The following is a 5,029-nucleotide window of genomic DNA, read 5'->3' as shown; positions in this document are numbered from 1 at the left end:
TTCTTCCCCTCTGAAGGGAGAGACAACACACAACAGAAGGACCAGTGGTCAGAAATGGGTTGCTACCCTGCCTAAGATGACCACCTCCCTAATTAATGACCAGTGATGGAGGTCAGCCTTAGACTCACTGATATGTGCCGAAAACCAGGAGACCAGGGTGGGGGAATCCTGTCTCCATCTTGGGCGGCCCTGGCAGGAGCTGGTCCACACACAGATCGAAGAGACTTGAGCTTCAAAATGCTCCTACAGCTCGACCCACCTGTCTGTCAAATCAGTATGTCCTTCCACGGCATTAGGGGTCCTGTGTGACAGGGTCAGGGTGGACAGCAACAGGGGAAGCTTCACGTGGGTGTGGCTGTGTGAGGACAGAAGAGGCAGAATGTGTGGAGGTGAAGACGTCAGGGCAGGGCCTTTTGGAAGAGACGGTCTTGGTCCCTGAGGGCTCAGAGCTGTGGCGTTTGCCCTGGACTCTCCTCTTAGTGCACCAGGATGTGCTCATTTCCTGTGTATCTGCCCCATCCACCCTTTCTCCAGCTGCAGATCCGCAGCACCCATTCATTCACCCTTTCATCCACCCACCCACACTTAGCATTCCCCCACTCCTCTTCCCATGCACCAGTCCACCTTTCCACACACCCAGCTATTCATGAGTCCATGCATTCATGCATGCTTCCATGCACCCATCCATCCATGACTGCATCCATCCATCTATGCACGCATACATGCATGCATCCAGCTTCTATCAATGTCTTCCTCTCTATTCACCAGGTAGGTACTTATCCACTAATCCATCCATCCATCCATCCACCCATCCATCCATCCATCCAATTATCTCCCATCTAGTGTCAGCTCCCTTACCTACATAAGCATTTATATCTCCACTCCACCCCACCGTTCATTCCCAGCTCTCCTCAGCAAAACCAGCTGCTCTAGCTCAGACCTGCTAGCCAGCCCTTTATTTATCTACCACTGTCCACCTACCCACCCACTGCCCGCTTCTCTCCCCTCTCATTCCCATGCCCACACAATTACCATTCAGCTCCAGACTCATCTGTCTAACCACCCAGCCAAACATCTATCTAGGACTCCACGAGCCACCTTCCCTGCTCACTCACTCATCCCCTCCACCCTTCCTGAGGGGAGACTCAGGCCTCGGTGCGGTGTGAGATTCAGGTGGCTGATGGCTGGATGCCTTCGCTGCTGTCAGGACTCAACCCACCCCATAAAGAGGCCTGCAGGAGCGAGGGTGGCTGATATATGGCAGTGATTCAGACACAGTGTCCTCCAGGGTTCCAGGACCAGCCCCCAGAGTGGAGGGAAAAGGGGAGACAGGGAGGGAAATCTGAGGAAGGGATAGAGAAGAGAGGAAAAGAGAGAACCCAATGAACAAGTTAAAGAGGAAAGGGGAAGAGGTGGAAAAAAAGGAGGAGGAAGAAGAAGAGGAGGAGGAAGAGGAGGAAGAAGAGGAGGAAGAGGATGAGGAAGAAGAGGAGGAGGAAGAGGAGAAGGAAGAAGAGGAGGAAGAAGAGAAGAAGGAGGAAGAGGAAGAAGAAGAGAAGAAGGAGGAAGAGGAAGAAGAGGAGGAGGAAGAAGAAGAGGAGGAAGAAGAGGAGGAGGAAGAAGAGGAGGCAGTGGCAACAGTGGCATCTTAGGCTGCCTTGTGGGCTGCATCCTGAATTGCACCATCAATTACTGATCCTGAGCCCTGGTGAGCCCCGTCCCTGGAAATTACCTTTTAATTCTTTAATTACATTGTCCTCACCTGCCTCTCAGCCCGCATCCTCACAGTCCTGGGAGCCGTAAATTAGGAGCACTGGCCTGGCTCACCTCCACGCCCATCCCTGGCTATTTTTATCCGCCTCAGGACCTTCAAGGTGCTTCTGCTGGTTCGCTCCCTCAGAGTGTCTCAGCTCCCCTATAGTCAGACCTGGTACTGTTTCTGGGCTTGAAAGGCAGCTGAGCCTGGATAGCCCAAGCTGTGTGACTCTGGGCAAGTATCTATACCTTTGAGAACCTCGGTTTCCCCATCTGTAACTTGGGGATTGAAAAAAAATGGGCTCCAGATGATGCCTTGGGCTTGATCCCCAGCACCGCATAAACTGGGCATGGCAGGGCACACCTGTCACCTCAGCGTTTGGAGGTGTGAGGGCCAGGTCATCCTTCACTGCACACAGAGTTTGGGGCCAGCCTGGGCTGCACGAGATGCAGATTGCCTCTGTTTATCTGTATTATAAGGCTTAACTGAGCTGTTTTGTGACATGCTTGGTCCTCAGGCCTTGCTTCTGGGAGGCTGTGATGGGTCAAGGGTGGGTCTAGGTCCTGCAGAGAAGGACTGGGAACGGCCTTGGTCCAAGGTGCCCCTACAGGGGCCTCTGGGAGAGCTGGTCTTGACAGATGGGGGCATGACCTCTCCAGCCCACCAGTCATTAGCAGAGAGTGTGCGCTTGTGCCAGAGACCATGGTGCAGCTCTGAGACCAGGGACAGTAGCATTGGCAAGGAGCACCTTAGGCTCCCATGCCCCAGCTGAGATCTCCAGGATCAGACTCCTGGGTTGAGGTTGAGGAACTGGTATCTGAACTAGTTCTTTGGGGGTTCACAATGCCCCGGGGAACAGGGGACAGTACTGTTGTAAGTGACGTGGGACTGCTAGGTGATTCCCGGCCCCTTTTACTGCATACTCATTTTTTTTATATCTATGTGTATGCATGTGTGTCTGTCTCTGTGTTCGTGTATGTGTGTGTGTGTGAGTGTGTGTCTGTGTATGCATGTGTGTCTCTGTGTATGCATAGGTATCTGTCTCTGTGTGCATGCTTGTGTGTAAGCGTGTGTATGTGTGAGCTGTGTGTATGTGTGCATGTGAATGTGTGTGTGTGTGTGTGTCTCTGTGAATGCATGGGTGTCTATCTCTGTGTGCATGCATGTGTGTGAGCATGTGTCTGTGTGTGCATATACATTCATGTGCTCTTGTGTGTGCAAGCCAGTGGAGGACACTGAGGGTCTCCCTCTATCACTCTCCACTTCATTTTTTTGAAACAAGGTTTCTCTGAGCCTATAGCTGCCTCTTTCTGCTAAGGGCTGGTCATTGACAGTCTGTCATCCTCCTGTCTCCTGCCTGAATGCTGGGGTCACAGGCACACAGCCATGTCCAGTTCTTATGTGGGTGCTGGGGATTTGAATTGAGGTCCTCACACTTGCAAAGCAAGTGGGCTTACTCACTGAGCTGTCTCTCCAGCTCCTGAATACCCTTTTTATGTCTACACTAGTCACAGTAGTTATCATAGAATCAAAGTAGGTACTATGAACAGGTATAGAAAAATGTGATGTATATACTTAGATGTATATGTGTGTATATGTGAATATGTGTATATATGTGTATGTGTATATGTATAGATTTGTATGTGTATAGTATTGTTTATAGTATATATTTATAAATATATGTATGCATGTATATGTGTATATATATGAATGTGTATATGTATATATATATGTGTGTGTGTACATGTATATACAACCACATATACAGAGTAAAACTCAGCCACAAATGAATTTGTGAATGAAGAATGAAATTGTCACTACAGGAAAAAATGGATGGAATGGAAGGGTGTGACATTGGGCAAAACAAAGTCAGAAACAGCACGTTTTCTTTCATACTTGGAATTTAAGATTTATATAGGGATTATTACCACGTGGTCTCCTACATGTGTTATATCATCTTTATTCCTTCCACTCACATTTGTATTTTATTTGTTTCATTATGTTTCTATTAAGCTAAACATATGACCCTTCCCAATGCTTTGCAGCGCCAAGGCCTATGCTAGGCTCTGGAGATACAGGAACAGAGGTGCAAGCATTGAAATATGTCTCTTCGGCTCAAACACTGTGTGTGAGCTGAGGCTCACTGGCTTCCTCCTCCCAGCTCTGTTGTGGCTGTTGTATCTAGAAAACATGAAAAGCTCTCCCATCTCAATAGTAAGTCAAGTCACTGGAACCCAAATGTCAATCCACCCTTGAATGGGTATCACAGTATGGCACACACATCGCATGGGTTCAGCAATAAAGAGGAGTGAATCATTGGCATACATAGCAGCATGGGTGAGAACGAAGTCAGGAAGGGGGCTGGAAAGATAGCTTAGTGGTTAAAAGCGCCACTTTCGGAGGACCCAAGTTCAGTTCCCAGCACCCACTTAGTGGCTCACAGCCATCCATAACGCCAGTTCTAGGGGATCTAATGCCCTCTTTTGGTTTCATTGGGTACTACACACATGTGGCACACACACACACACACACACACACACACACACACACAGAGACATAAATAAAAATATTTTTTTTTAAAGGAAGAAAAGTCATTCACGTGGCATGATTCTGTGAATACAGAATTCTTGGAAAGTCACGGCTCAAGTGACAGAAGAATCTGATGGTCTGGTGTTGGAAAGCACAGAGGGGAAGAGGCTGGGTTTAAAGAAACACCTTCTGGGTGATGGAAGCTCCCTGGTGATTGCAGTACTGTCTATTGTGGATCAGAACATGCTGATTCACATACCTGGGATCGGTTCGCCTCCATCATTCATCAATCGCACTTCAAGGAAGCAGATGACTAGCATGCCCATGTCCTCCACCCCTGCCGTCTTCCTCCTTAGATGGCATCCCAAGGAACTGTTCAAGACACGGCAAAGATTTATAAACATTAATGGTCCTCAAAGACTGTATATTACGGTGAATAATTACACAGAGATGAAATGTCCAATTGTAGGGGCGGGGGAAGCAAGTGGCAGTACGCACCCGGGATGTATGGCTGTGAGAACTAGTTAAGATAATCTCACAACACGGGAAGCAGCCGTGGTTGTACATCTGCCGGAAAACAGAGGTTGGCTGCCACGGCTGGAGGCCAGGCACCTGTGTGGGATCCAGGCTTGGCCACATGCCGGCTGGGGACAGTGTGTGAATCACTCGGCTTCCATTTCCTCATACATGCGGCAGAGACGGCCTACACTTACCAGGTAGGTGGCTGTCAGGGTGAAATAAGAG

The 5,029-nt window shown here is 49.0% G+C and overlaps 1 long non-coding RNA gene across 2 annotated transcripts in view; it reads left to right on the top strand.

The window, feature by feature from the left end:
• Positions 1–4,703, top strand: part of LOC131898127 (uncharacterized) — an 8,841-nt gene extending 4,138 nt beyond the window's left edge. For both annotated transcript variants that reach the window (XR_009375852.1, XR_009375851.1), the window contains exons 2-3: positions 3,802–3,970; positions 4,339–4,703. This is a non-coding gene — a long non-coding RNA (uncharacterized LOC131898127). The remainder of the gene's footprint in view (positions 1–3,801; positions 3,971–4,338) is intronic.
• Positions 4,704–5,029: the final 326 nt, after the last annotated feature.

The sequence above is a fragment of the Peromyscus eremicus genome, chromosome 23 (genome assembly GCF_949786415.1).
Source record: "Peromyscus eremicus chromosome 23, PerEre_H2_v1, whole genome shotgun sequence".
NCBI classification, from domain to species: domain Eukaryota; kingdom Metazoa; phylum Chordata; class Mammalia; order Rodentia; family Cricetidae; genus Peromyscus; species Peromyscus eremicus.
Note: the sequence above shows the minus strand (reverse complement) of the source record. Positions and strands in the feature narration are given on the sequence as shown.